Raw genomic sequence first — 15,688 nt, 5'->3', positions numbered from 1 at the left:
GTATGCATGCATGCATGCATGCATGTATGTATGTATGTATGTATGTATGTTGGGTGTCTGTGTGTATATATGTACAACAACTGCATACCAGGGTTGGGGCATCAGATGCCACCAAGTACAGATGGTTGTGAGCCACTATGTTGTTGCTGGGGAATTGAACTCAGGGCCTCTAGAAGAGTGCTGAGCCATCTTTCCAGTCCTGTTTCTGCCTTTCTTAAGACAGTCTAGTATGTACTAAAACTTCCCTTGGCACCCACTCTGACTGTACTTCACTTCCCCAGTGCTAGTGTTATAGGTATGTCCCATCATGTCTGGTTTCTTGAGTGGATGCTTGATCCATTCATTAGGCAAGCTTCAACAAGGGAGATGCCTCAGGCCACCTTGACATCTCTGGGATTAAAGCACATTATTTAATTTTGCAGAAGACTGAGTCTTTGTCTTTAGCATACAAAACCCAAGGACTAAAATTTAGGAATATTCATTCCTATATGGCAGAATAAAATCCTGAATAAATAAAAACACAGGCCAAAAGATGTGCTGCTGTTTTTGTCTTGCATGGTTTGGCTTGCTTTACCTTACAAAGGTTCCAAGTGGAAATCCTCTTACTAGTTTTACAAAGTCAGGGTCACCACCCTTTATCTTCCTCAAAGTAACTCTGGCTATACAGACCTTCCACCCAATCCAGCATTAATGGAAGAAAAAGTAGCAACCAAAGTCATGTGGTGCCCTGAATTAGTCTAGTCAACAAGCAGCAGTTGACCAAGACATAAACACTAAAGCTTTTACACCATGAGACTGAAAACAACACGGTGTTGAACCAATGTTTTATAAATGGGTTCTTTCTGAGTTGCTTCAAAAACTCCTCAGGCACGGCAGCCACTAACCTTACCCAAAGTCATCTCAATAGGCCATCAGCTCTATTCCTTACTAGGTTTCTGGTATATCCATTTTCCTACTTTTAAGCAATATAGCTGGATAGCTGTCACATATTTTTCCTGTAGTACATGATGAAAGCATCCAATCAAAAGAAAGATTTTTGGGCTCTGTGGGTTAAGTCCCTTACTGTGCAAGCCTGAGTTCAAGCCCTAGAACCTCCCCATGTAAAGGTGGGAGGAGAAAACTGCTCCTAAGTAATCTTCTATCTCCTATGCAGCATGATTTTTTTTTAAAAAAAACGACTTGTTTGTTTTTGTTTTCTCGAGACAGGATTTCTCTGTGTAGCCCTGGTTATTCTGAAACTTGCTCAGGAGACCAGGTTTGCTTAGTGTGCTATCACTGCCCGGCAGAAAACAATCTTAATAGTAATCTTTAAAACATATTATTTATTTAATTGTGTATGAATATGTACCACAACACATATACCAAGGACAGAGGATAACCTAAAAGAGCTGGTTTTCTCCTGCCATGTAACATCAGTGAGTGGCTTTGCCTGCTGTCCCAATATTACCTCCTCACTGTCTGAGTAAAGTGGAGTATGCAACTGAAAAGTCTGCCATAATGCTAGTCGTACAACTTTAGTAACTGAAAACAAATTATGTTTACCAAGTCTTTACTTACGTTTAGTCACCTTTGCCTTTCTCTTTAGTGTCCTTAGTCCTCTGGCCCTTCTGGAAACCCCACCATCAGGTCTGCCTGCCTAGGCAGCTCTTCTCCTCCAGAGCATGTCCCAGGTAAGCTCTGGCTGTGCTGATACAGCACTTTCCAGCCTAATCCACTAAGACAGGACCTGCTGAGGCCTCATGACTGCCCATGACCCATATCTGCCTTCAGCTTTAAATCAGAACTATTTAGAAAATGTAAATAATTTAAGAGTATGGACTAAAGATGTGACAAACAAGTTGATCTTTAAATAAAAGGTTAGCATGGTCAGAACAGTTCACGTAAGTGGTATGAAGTACACAGCCCCCAACTTTGTGACAAATGTAGCAGAAGCAGAGTGCTCCTCTGATCAAGACCCTGTGAAGGAGTCTTGACAGGGTACAATGGTGACTTCAGGACCCCATTATCATACATAACAATGATACTTGGGCTTCAAGCCTGCTGATGAAAAGGAGAAACATGAGCCATCAAGATGGCTTGGCCAGAAAAGATATCTGCTGTCAAACCTCAGAGCCTGATTTGATTTTGATTACTCAAGAAAATCAACTCCTTCAAATTGTCCTCTGACTTCTATGTGTGCATGCATACACACAAAAAACCTATAATTTGAAAAATAATTTCAATTTCTCCAATATACAAAGAAGACCTCACTAAAGCATTTTTTCAATCTGGTCTGAGAAAAACATCATCTATGAAGCAAGGCAGTGATGGTACATGCCTTTAACATGAAACCCTGCCTTGAAAGAAACAAACAAGTATCATTTATGTCACAGAGCTAAAACAAAAATTAAATGAGATAACCAGTCTGATGTGCCACCATCTCATAAGCCTCTCGGTGATTATACTGCTTTATTGTCTCCTTCACCAGAACAACTCCAAGGTTAATGCCCAACATTTGAGAAGCCATATTGACAAAGAATACTACTGTCCTTGTTTGAGATGCTATTTTTTTTTCCCTTTGTCTTTTTTTTTCCTTTAATTTTTGAGACAGAGTCTCATTGTATAGCTTTAGATACCCTGAAACTCACCTTCTGTAGACCAGGCTAGCCTAGAGAATTCACAGGTATCTGCCTGCTTCTGCCTCCCAAATTCTGGGACTTGGGTGTGCCAGCCACTACCACCCAGCTTTCAGATTATTTTATTTATTTCCAAAGACAAGAATTTCTAAAAGATTTAACGTTATGATTGTGGCTGGGAATAGTAGGTTAATGCTTTTGATCCCAGTACTCTGGAGGCAAAAACAGGTGGATCTCTGTGTGTCTAAGGCCAGCCTGGTCTATATAGTGAAGTATCAGGCTAACCAGGACTGCACAATAAAAAAAAAACTGTCTTAATGTGCAAGGACGGCGGGAGATTAGACCAACTATAGCCAAACCCAACCAAACAGCATAACTGAGGGGCTGTATAAGAAGCAACTGCCAACATTTTGTTAAGTGTGAGAATAGTATCATTTATGATTTTATGTTTAAAGGAACAAAGTATTTAAGAAAGAGTCTCCTCAAAACAAGCACAAGGTAGAGAAATGGATAGGGACATAATATATAGGAAGATCACCTATGAGCTAGTGGTGATTTTATTGGTCAATAGTTGCCAAATAATTAACTTTATAAAATTCAGTGAGGTGGGATGCACTTCTTTCAGCACTCAAAAGGCTAAAGCAGGAAGGCTTTGAGAACTGGGTTAGCCTGGTTAAAATTAATGTCCTGTCTCAGACTTCTTTCCTTCCAACCTGTCCCCAAATTATCTGTAGACTTTGAATCTTGATTCTTGACTGAAAACTCAAATGTATAAGAAAGCAAAAAAATCAAAACAAACAAAAAGAAAAAAATTCAGCTGTATAGTCTTTTTTTTTTTTTTTTTAAATCTACTTATTATGTAAGTACACTGTAGCTGTTTTCAGACACTCCAGAAGAGGGCATCAGATCTCATTACAGATGGTTGTGAGCCACCATGTGGTTGCTGGGATTTGAACTCAGGACCTCTGGAAGAGCAGAGCTTTTAACCACTGAGCCATCTCCCCTGTATAGTCTTTTTTAAAAGGGAAAATCAGGCAAGAAGACAGAAGAAAACTGTTGTTTTCCCACTCGATATACTAACAGATTTACACTCCTAACTTGTTGCAGGGGGGTGGGGGGGGGACCAGATTTGGGGATTTACTTTAAAACCACTTCAAAAGAGTAAAGGATCAAGAAAGAAAAGAAAGGCGATTAGATATAATTCAGAATTCTGTAAATGTAAACTGGGAGACCATGTAATATATTCTGCATGTTTATATCATTTCCTTTATTATTATTTTTGATATTTTAAAGACGAGGTCTTATGTAGCCCAATTGGTTTCAAACACACAAACATGAGCCCCTGAGTTCAGATCTGGAATATCCATGTGGAAAACTGGGCATGATGACAACCTGTATCTCCAGCACTGGGAAACCAAAAACAAACAAATATCTGAAACTTACTTGCCAGTCAACCAGCCTAAATAAATTAGTGAAAGATCCTGTTTCAAAAAACTAAGGTGGAGGGTAGAGATTCCCCAGACATTAAGAATACATACCACTTTTGCAGAAGACCCTCTGGCCTCTCAGGGCAACTTACTCAAATGCAAATACACAGAAATACACATGCATACAATTAAAACTAAAACTTTTAAAAAGCTGTAAGGTTATAGAGGAAGGCACTTGACATCAATCTCTGCACTCTATACACATGCATGGATAAACAAACACACAAATACAAGTACAATATTAAAATAGAGAAATAGCAGGTGTTGGTGGTTTATACCTGTAATCTCAGCAATCTAAGCAATTGAGGCAGGAAGATTTTAAGGCTGATCTAGACCATGAGGTGAAACACCAAGGAGGAGTTGTGAGCAACAGGCTGAAAAGATGGTTCAATGGTTGCCACATGGGGCTAACCACTGTCTATTAACTTCAGTTTCCGAGGATCCAATGCCTTCTCTAGCCTCTAAAGGCACTACATGCATACACATAAAATAAAAATAAACAAATATTTTTTTAGGGCTGGAGAGATGACTATAGTTAAAAGCACTAACTGGTCTCCAAGAGAGAATAGAGACAAGAAGCATAGCTTTAATCCCAGCTTTTAGGAAGCTGAGGCAGATCCCTGTGAATTCAAGGCCAGCCTGTTCTACATAGTGAGTTCCAGGACCCTCTAACCCCCTGCAACCCAGACACAAAACAAACAAATAAACAAAACCAAACCAACAACAACAAAAAACCAATCCTGATGAGTATCAATTGTATATGTAACGTTACCTTGACTCAGAAGTGTTTCTGGTCTGGCTTCCCACACATGTAAGTCTATCTGTAACAACAGAAAAGGTTGTTTTATCATACTGAGGCTGTGCTAACAACTATAATAACTACATTTTAGAAAAGAGTACACAAATCATCCTCTTTACTACTTCCTTCTCCAACAAACTGCTTTACTGATTATAGCACTGGATTTTTTTAACATTGAAAAATAAAGAAATATCTGGGCAGCAGCAGTACCTGCTTTTTAATCCCAGCACTTGGAAAACAGATAGGTCTATCTCTGAGTTTCAGTCCAGAGAAACCCTGTCTCAAAAAACCAAAATCAACAAACCAAACAAGCCCTAAACCATGAATAATAAAAAATGGAGAGCAATCATAGTGGTACATGCCTTTAAAAACAGTGCTCAGATCTGAGTTCAAGGTCAGCCTGTTCTATATAGTGCTGTTTCTTAATGAAGGGAGGGAGGGAATGACAAAAATACCAAACAATAAACAGAGAGACAGGCACTGGCAAGATGGCTCAGTGGGTAAAGAAACTTGCTGCCAAGCTGACCGGAGTTCAATCCCTGAAAGCGTATCAGGTAGAAGAGAACCAACTCCCAAAAGTTGTCCTGACCTACCTACACACACACATAGAGCCATGTACACAACAGATGATTTCATTTTTGAGAGATCCACACTAGGCAAATCCGTACAGACAAAAGTTCAGGAATTGCCAGGGGTCATGCTAGGGCTTTCTTTTGGGGTGACAAAAATTAGGTAGGGAGGTAGTTGTGCAATATTGTGGAAATACTAAGTGCTACTAAATCATTCTCTTTAAAATCTTTAATTTTCTATTATGTGAATTCCGCCCCAAAAAAGAAAAGGTGGAGGTTGAAGTGGAAGCGGGGGAACGCAAGTTAATCAGTAAAAGCAAGCTACATCCACCTCCACAAATCCTCTCTGAAAAGGTCCCATAAGTACATGCCTGAAGAATCATCAAATCCTTAGTCTAAAGAAGGGTTTTAACCTGGCACCCTGGTGTTTACTTATTTTTTATTCTTTGAGATGGGGTTTTTCTGTGTAGCCCTAGCTGTTCTGAAACTCTTAGAGACCAGGCTGGCCTCAGAACTCAAGAAATTCACCTGCTTCTGTTTCCCAAGCATTTCTTTTTAACATTTTGTTTTTGAGGGTTTTGTTTTGCTTTTTAAAACAGGGTTTCACTTTGTAGCTCTGTCTAGCCTGGAACTTGCTTTATAGACCAGCCTGCCTTTGCCTCCTGAATACAGGGATTAAAGATGTATGCCACCATATCCACCTTACCCTGGTTTAAGGTAACATTATTCTTTGGGGAGGGTGAGTTGTTCAACAGCTGGCAGGTGTACAGCTGATCCCGAAGTCTAATGTCTGTTACAGCAGCACCACTAGCCTAGCTGCAGCCCAAGGTAAGAATTCCTCTATAGCCAGGTGGTAGTGGCATACATCTTTGATTCCAGCACTAGGTTGGCAAAGGCAGACAGATTTGAGTTCAAAGCCAGGCTAGTCTATAGAGTGAATTCCAGAACAGTCAGGGCTATTTAGAGAAACCCTGTCTCTAACCCTCCCCCCAAAAGAATCCTTCTACAACGTAAAGGCCATAATTATCCTGATCTCTACAGAAAGCTCTTCCTAGGCATTTTATAAAGGGACAAACCACAATTTGTTCTATCTGAAACACAAGAGTCCCTGGGGAGTTCAAGCATTCTAGTCTTTCAGAAGACACTAGATAACCACCATCACACAAGATGACTGTGTACATTTGCTAATCTTGTGGCCATGCTACTCCTCACTAGACAAAGATACTGCTTGACTGTCCCAACTAAGATCCAACTATAGTTTCTTCCATGGACTTACCAGCCTGTGGGAATCAGACGCCTAGTCCTACAGAAAGGTAAGGGCAAACTGGAAATACTACCCTTAAAGAAAACTGAGAAAACCCGAACTTAATAACATCAAAGCCAATACCCATATGCTCCTACACAGCTACACTATCTAGACATTGGTACAGTGGGAAAGTGGGGTACATTACAGACACCTATGTACTGACAATACTGAGAACCTCAGTCTGCTGACTAGTCCACAGGAACCGTTATAGAACTAGGAGCCATAAAGCCAGGCAGGCGGGCACGTAGGCAGGGGAAACACCACTCTCAGCAAGGGAAGAATGAACCAACAGTGTTGGGGACACTGCTGGGGAGATGCATGTGGCAAAGACAGGTGGCATAAACACACGATAAGATACTAGTTTTCCTTTTTAGAAAGAAAGAAGCCCATTATGGACACTAGAAATAAATGGTATAAATTTCAAAGGTTAAAATGGCTGAATTATGGTTTAGGGTCAGTATACATAAGGCCCCTGGGTTCCACTTTTAACACCAAAAGAGAAAATTATCAAACCATTTTTAGTTAAAATTTAAATAGGTAACACTAAATTACAGACAAGAGTAAATACAAACTTGTCACTGTCTAAGCAAACTCAATAACAGAACTTTTACAGTACTGATACTCCCCTACTGGACAACATAGCTATTTAGAAAAACAGCAGCTTGCTCTGAATGTGCACCCTGGCTTTTGTAAACAGACTAGTCTAAGAATGCTATACAGTGCAAAGTTGACAGACTACCACTCCCCATGAGTAGTACAAAGGACCATCACATGCACAACCTGTACTATGATTTATTTTGTGTGCCTGGCCCTTAAAAAGATTCTATGCCCTTCGGTGTTAGTTGCCTCTTGGAATCCTGGTGAAACCGTTAGAAGGCCTATCTCTGGCTATCTCTTAAATGCTAGTGTTTGATATATACATGATACTTCAACTTTTATTTTAAAATAATTTACTGATCAAAATCCACTATTCAAGAAATAAATTCGAGCAGGACATGGTGGTACACACCTTTAATCCCAACAGAGGCAGGCTGATAGAAGTTAGAGGCCAGCCTGCTCTACAAAACAGTTTCCAGGACAGACAGGGCTACACAGAGAGATCCTGACTAAGACCCAATAAAGGGAAGAAATACTTTTGAATGTCTGTAATGTAAAATATAATGGTGTAATGTAAAAGTGTACTAGTTAACTCTGTAGTCTTGGTGGAGAAAGCATGGGAAGCCCTGTAAACTAACAGGAGAGGGATTCCACAAAGGCAAAGGAGATTAACCAAGCTGAGTGTACCAAGCCAGGCTGTGCTCACTGGGCTTTAAGGCATCAGTGCTATGCACACCACTTTGAAAACTGTTTTTAGACTTTTAAATTTTCATATTCATGTCATAACTATGTATCTGTGTACAGTGAATGTAGCTATCAACAGTGGGAACTGGACTTACAGTACTAGTTGTGAGCTGCCTGACATGGGTCCACTAAGTACTCTTAACCACTAAAAACTAACTTTAAAAAAATAGGTATACATAATTTTAGTCTTGGCTATCCTGGAACTCACTTTGTTAACTAGGCTGGCTTCAAAATTCAGAGCTCCATCTGCTTCTGCCGCCTAAGTGCTGGGTTTAAAAAGGCATGTCCTACCACTGCCAGGTCCTCTGGAAGTTTTAATCACATTTACTGAAGGGGGATGGTGGTGGAGAAAGGGATGTGCAGGAGCAAACACCCATGGCACATGTGTGGGAGTCAGAGGACCACTTGTCAGGGTACATTTTCCATATAACAAGTTGAGTCCTGGGAATCAAAAATATCAGGCAAGTACCAGATGAGCCATCTTCAGGATGAGAATTTTATAAAGGAGAAAGCTAAATCCTACATGTAACCAGAAGGCACTATAGTGGAACTAAACCCTGTCCAGTGGTCACGAATGTACCATGCTTACTTAGTCAAGGAGCCTAGTTACTAAGCAGTCCCCATGGTTATATAAGTTAAAATGCAGACTAAACTACTATGCTAAAGTTCAGACACCATGTCAAGAATCTGAATAAAATGAACTGGTCCTGTTTTGACACTATAGAACTAATTTAATCATATTAACTTTGAATGTGATAAACTTCTTTACACATATACACTGCATAAGTTCTAAGCATTGTATTTGTATAATATTGTCACTTATTTTTTCACAATCTTAAAAGAGAATTCTTGAGAAGCTCTTTACAGGTTGCATTAAAATGTGAAATCAAGATTTCTCTCATAGGACAATCTGAAGGCAAGACAGGGCATCAGCAGCTCCACTGTCCTAGCACTGGGTTACAGACACACACCACCATGCTAGGCTTTAACATGGGTGCCGAGGATCCATATTTATGCTTCAAAGGAAACTGAAAGAAAACAGAATTAAAAGAAGCCATGCCTCAGGCTACTTGGGATCAACAGGTTCTCTGTGTGAGAGAAACTCATTTTGGTCCTGATTTTGTGCCAGACACCAGTGTGGGCTGGAAAAAAAAAAGTACAAATATAGCCTTAAGAGTTTGAGCACATACATAGGCATACTAGGTAACAGTACAAAAACAGGAAGGATGAAAAGAATTAAACTACTGATAAAACATTTATAGTAATATGGCCTCCAAAGACAAGGTTCACAGGTGTGGTCTTTATTTACTCATTCAACAGCTATGGACCAAAAGCCAGGATCAAGCCATGTCCTTTGCCTGCAAAGTCCTCTGCTTCCAGGCCTAGCACTTGGTAAATATCCTGATGAAGTGGTAAATGTCAGGTGCTTTTACTAAGGGAGGGACAATAGAACTGAGCAGAATGGAAATGCAGATAGAGTGAAGTCACTCACAAAGAACAGTCAGAGGAGAGCCCTCAGATGTGCTCCCATTGAAGCATCAAAGACACCTGCTTGTGACTTTAGTTCCATCTTCTGACCCACATGAGAAACAACTTAAAGGAAGTTGTGCGTGTACTTCCTTTAACTAAATGTCAATCCATTTCTATCTACAGATAATAGAAGGAAACTAATTTTATTTTCTTTATTCATAGAATACTTTGCTTTTCTTGACTTCCACTTGTTTGTACAAAAAAAAGATCAGTCATAAAAGGAGGGAAGGGAAGACTAAGGCCATGGTTAAGTGTTAGGGTACAAGTCCTAGGTTCATTTTCCTGTCTCACACATAAGAGAGGAGAAATCCAAAATGAAGGTTTACTCAACACACAAATCTAAATTTTATGTATACATAGTTCCTTTCAGCACTAGACTTTCCTTGCCAAATAAGCTTCAAACAAGTAGAACATTCAGCATCTTTTTGTTTGGTTGTTTTTGCTTTTCTGTATAGCCTAAAAACTCTGTAGACTAAGCTGGCCTTGAATTCAGATTCAACTGTCTCTGCCTCCCCAAGTGCTGGGATGAAAACCCTGTGTCACTACTGCTTGGCTAACATCATTAATTCCAGCATTTGAAAGAAGGCAAAGGAAGACAGATCTCTGAGTTTGATGCCAACCCAGACTACACAGCAAGTACCTAGACAGCCAGGAATACACAGAGAAATCCAGTCTCTCTCTCTTTTAAAATTTACTTATTATATGTAAGTACATTATATGTCTTACTATATGTAAGACACACCAGAAGAGGGCATCAGATCCCATCACAGATGGTTGTGAGCCAACATGTGGTTGCTGGGATTTGAATTCAGGACCTATGGAAGAGCAGTGAGCCTAACCCTAACCCTAACCTCTCCAGCCCAAAAATCCAGTCTCAAACAAGACAAAACCAAATAAACCTAAAGAATATCCAGCAAATTCTCAACCAAAGAATCATTAGTCATAAGAATTTGTCCAGAAGCAGGCTGAATAAGGAAATCAAGGTCAAAAGTTCACTGCATATTTGGCACAATGTGACAGCCCATTAATTAATTTGTCTAAGCAGGATCTTTTTACTTTCATGAACATTTTTGCTTCCTCCCAATCCTACCTAATGCAGCATGGTGACATACTGGAATGAGACTAAAAATCTGAAAACAATAATTTTTCTTTTAAAATCTAAAGCAGCTTGTAGTTTGTAGAAGAACATGGAAGGATAGATATATGGATTGAATGAGGTGACTTGTAATTTCCTATGTTTTCACTAGTTAACCATATTGTACCATTTTTGTCTCAAAACTGCTTTAAAAAATTGAACATTAAATACATCTCTAGTAAAATCTAGAAGCAAGAAATTAAACTACTTTTTATGCCTTCTTCAATTTCCCTCCACTCTTAGTATTTACCTGGTCTAACTAAGGCTCTTACAAGAAGGGAGACAAGGATTCTGATAGGCCTCAGGACAGAAAGCATACATAGGAAACAAATAAGAGCCTGGGGACTAGAAAGATGGCTCAGCAGTTAAGAGCACGTACTGCTCCTAGGTTCAGTTTTCAGCACCCACATTGAGTGCTATAATCAAGCTCCTGTTCTCCTGGGGCTCTAACACCTTCTGCTGGTATCAGTAGGCACCAGGAATGAGCATGGTGCACATATATACATAGGCACTCACACATATACATGAAGATGACTTTTTTAAAAGCTTGAAAGGAAATAAAGACGAGCAGACAGACTTTTTTGTACAGACCTTTATTATTTCTGAAAACCTTTTCTCAAGTTCCTTCCATTGTCCTATGTACTAACTGAACAACAGCATCTGGTCCACTGTCCAACAAGGCCTATCATCCTCCATACAATCACCTCCAACTATCAGTTTGTCTTTAGGAAAGGTCTGTGCTATCCCCAGGGCAGGCACTGGAATGGAAAGGGTAACTGGGAAGGAGGCACAAGAAGGCCAAGAACCATGGGGTCCTGCAATACAGGCTGTAGTTACATAAGCACTCATCTTTTCATTCCACACCATCCAACTAGAGAAATGAGTCAGAAAGCATCACAGATCAGACACATCATCAGGTAAGAATGCAATTCTCCAAACAAGTAAGAGTGGCTGCTAAGTCATTAGTGGGATATACCTGCAGCTGAGCTCATAGATGAGAAGATCACAGCATAGCAAGTTCAAGGCCAACTTAGACTACATGGTGAGACTCTGGTCTCAAAAGCAAATAAAGCCTCTAAAAATAAGTTCTATATAACTACCTTAATATTTCTCTAACAGCATTCACACACATCCCCATTGTCTTATTAGTTTATCAAAAGCCTTAGGTAATAAGACTAAATATCTGAGGCTAGCTTAAGGTACACAATGATCATTTTCAAAAAGAGGAAGGGAAGACATGGCCACAGTCAAGGACATCTAATAGGTAGTCCCTTATTACTTGGACAAAAAGTTTTTAAGATTATTTATGTAAATGAGTGTTTTACCTACATGTATGTCTGGGCACCACATATGTGCCTGTTGCCAACAAAACCCAGAAGAAAGTTATGGACCTATGAGGACTTGAGTTATGAGATTGTTACGAGTCACCAATGAGTCCTGGGAATCATAACTGGGTCCTCCAGAAGAGCAGCTCGTGTTCTTAAATGCTGAGCCATCTCTCCAGCCCCCACATTTTCTTTCAATTCATATGTCAATAAAATGGAAGACAAATGGAATTGTGTTACTGCCCTTGCAATGTTCTTAATAAACTTACTTTTAGACTGGGAAAACAGCTTAATGAATAAGAGACTTGCTATCAAGCCTGGTAGCCTGAGTTTGATCCCTGGAATCCACATAGTGCAAGGAGAGAACCAACTCCTGCAAACTGCCCTCTGACCTACACACAGTGCTATACTATGCAGGCAGGCACACAAATAAATGTTCAAAACCAAACAAAACCCATCATGGTAGCATATGCCTTTTAATTCCAGCACCCAGAAGGCAGAGGCTAGTGAATCTCGAGTACAAGGCAAGTTTGGACCACAGAACAAATTCCAAGCCAGTGAGGGATACACTGTAAGACCCTGCTTCGGTACACAAGCTGATACACACTCACTCCCCAACTAAATGATGTTCAGAATGTTGAACAAACTCACAGCACTAAGAAAAGTAATGTGGGAAGCTTAGAGGTGACTGACAAGAGAAGAGCACCAAGCTCCACACTAGCTAGCTATACCCTCCTGATGATATCACATCCTAACAGCTGGGCCTGACATGGTTGCTTTAAAAAAAAAAAAAAAAAAAGCAAGCACTGCATAAGCTTCAGCATGGCACAGGAATTGAGGTGAGAAAAGTTTGATATGATTCTCAATTTTAGAAAGCTATACAATTCACTAATGATTAGCTAACAAAGAATGAATAAAATTAGCTTCCGTAACTCATGAGTATTACTTCCAAATGACTACTGAATTTGTTAGACATCATTGCTATAGTTGTATCTTACAACCAAGTATATGAGACTTAAAGTTATATTAGGGCCAGAGCAAAAGGAACTCTTGAGACAGTACCCCCATGAATTTGGGAATCTTTCTGTCAAAACCCAAACCTTGGCCTCAAGATATAAAACAACCAAGGCTAAGAACAGGTAGGGGAGGAGACAGTGAAAAGAAAAATCAAGGCTATGAGGGAAAAGATAAGAGAGCCAAACAAAAAAAAGGAAACAGGGCCCCCACAAACTTGGCCCATCTGCTTTTCTTCTTTTCAATTGAGAACAGTGAAGTTAGTAAAGTGTCTGCCAACATTCATGAGAACAGGGATGACTCCCTAATCAACAAAACCCATCAGGATCTCTACACCTGCTTGTTGAAAGGTACTTCCTAGGGTAAGCAGAACTAGGGATAGAGGATGAAAGGCAAGAAAGGTGAGGAGATGGGGGGGGGGGGTTCAGGAGATAGACAGGAGTGGGGATGAAAGCAGCAGCCAAGTGTAGCAGACCTTCCAAGCATTAAGAACATCATTAGAGGGCTGGAGAGATGTCTCAGCTGTTAAAAGCACTGACTACTCTACTCTTAACTAGAGGTCCTGAGTTCAATTCCCAGAAAGCACATGGTGGCTTCTCAATCACCTGTAATGGGATCAGATGCCCTCTTCTAGTATGTCTAAAGAGAGCAACAGTGTATTCACATACATAAAATAAATAAATAAATATTAAAAAAAATTAGAGCTAGGCATGGAGTCATATACCTTTGATTATATCACTCAGGAGGCAGAGGCATGCAGATTTCTGTGAGTTCAAGGTCAGCCAGGGCAGTTATATACAGAAACCCCACCTTAAAAAAAAGCAAAAACCAAAACAAAAGAACATCATTAGAAATACTCACCAAAGAAGCCCAGAAACACATTTATGTGATAGTTTGCTTAAAATATAAAACCCTGGATCATCTGTAAAGGACTGAGTCCTACTATGTGACTACTAGCCTATGTTTTTTAAAATGTAAGGAAAGACAAACTGACTTAATAAAACATGTTCCTAGTATGAAAATTACTGATTTTAACCAAACTGCAGTTCTATAAACATAGGTTTCTGCCAAAACCCACACACACGCAGGAGGATTCCAAGTTCAAGACTAGTATGAACTATGTATGTATGTGTGTATACCCCTTGGTAACGAGGAGATAAATTGATGTGAACTTTCACTGGTTCATAATATAATCACATTTCAGGGAGGGTTTGGTTCATCTTAGTCTATTTTCTAGATAGTCTGGCTAATTAATTAGTCCAGGCTGACCTTGAACTCATTTTCCTCCTGCAAATCATGAAACTTTACCATAGCTTAAATGGGAATTCTTAGGTTCTCCCATTTGTCTGTTTATTTATTTATTTATCTATTTATTTATTTATTTATTATTTGGAAGTAGAACTATCAAATCTAGATAAAGAAACTAAGAGAACTCAGTGGAGTATCCAGGAATCACCCCTTCAGAGACGTCCATAAATACCACCAGGTGTCAATGTGGCAGAATTCTAACCATACTGAGCTGAATACACAGTATGCCCAACACACAAGAGAAGGAAAGACAAATTTCATTCACAGCAGCCTTCTCTCATACCTAGTTATAGGGAGCAGGGGCGAGAAGGAGGCAGGCTCAGCCTGTCCGTGCACTGCACATTTTGAACAGCATTCCCACAGCCTCTCCCTTAATTAACAGTATAGCTTGGGACAGGAGGGATGGCTCAGCAGTTTAGAGCAATGGCTACTCTTCAGAAGACCTAGGTTTGAATCCCAGCACCCCTGTGTGGATGAAACTAAGAAAAAGATCTGTGGGCAAATCTTAGACCTTACATGACATTTACTCTCTGGTTGCCCAGCATGCACAAATTTCTCAACTCAATCCACGGCACCACATAAACTTGGTGGCCCACATTCATAACATAAGCACATCTGAGTAGAGGCAGAACCAGTCAGTCCCTTGGGTGTATAGCAGAACCAGATTAAAATACCTAAGACTCCATTAAAAAAATTAGCTACACATAATTGTAAAATTTTCTTATAGAGCTACTTTGTTTTTGGAGACAAGTCTCACTATCTAAACACAGATATACCTTTTAACTCCAGAACCTTCTGGGCACCTCTGCTTCTCCAATGCTGACTAAAGGGTATGCTCCCACACTCAGTTTACTACATGTGGTCTTTGAGAGTTTTGATCACCTTAAAAATTCAAATAATTCACTGTTGTGCTCCTCCCAAACTATTTTCCTTTTGTTCCCTAGCAATCATGAGCTTGGCAAAATTAAGAGGAAAAAAGAGAGGGAAGGGAGGAGAAAATGGTTAGCACAAAAATGTTCCTTGCTATGTCCCAGACCTGAACAAATTAACAGGACTGAACAGCAAGGACTTCACAGTATACACAGGAATCTAACTTTTATGAATATACAGCTAGGCATGACAATGGTAAGCACAGCAAACAGACAGCAGTTCAGGATGCTGAGAGGAGCATCAAGTTAAGCCCAAGGCTCAGGATCAGCCTAGGCACCCTTTCACAAAACAAAGCCATCACAGGACTTGTAAAAAGGCCTAACCATGAC

General features: G+C 39.9%; 1 protein-coding gene across 5 annotated transcripts in view; it reads right to left on the bottom strand.

Moving 5' to 3' along the window:
• The window catches only part of GNB1 (G protein subunit beta 1), a 55,860-nt gene that overhangs the window by 28,119 nt on the left and 12,053 nt on the right, over positions 1-15,688 (bottom strand). For 4 of the 5 annotated variants that reach the window (XM_080920663.1, XM_080920662.1, XM_080920665.1 and 1 more), the window contains exon 2: positions 4,875-4,923. The exons of the other annotated variant lie outside the window; for it this stretch is intronic. The gene's annotated coding sequence lies outside the window, so the exon portion shown is untranslated. The remainder of the gene's footprint in view (positions 1-4,874; positions 4,924-15,688) is intronic. 5 annotated transcript variants of the gene reach the window in all.

The sequence above is a fragment of the Micromys minutus genome, assembly GCF_963924665.1.
Source record: "Micromys minutus genome assembly, chromosome: 9".
Taxonomy (NCBI): Eukaryota; Metazoa; Chordata; class Mammalia; order Rodentia; family Muridae; genus Micromys; species Micromys minutus.
The sequence above is the reverse complement of the archived record's forward strand: the minus strand, read 5'-3'. Positions and strand labels throughout refer to the sequence as shown.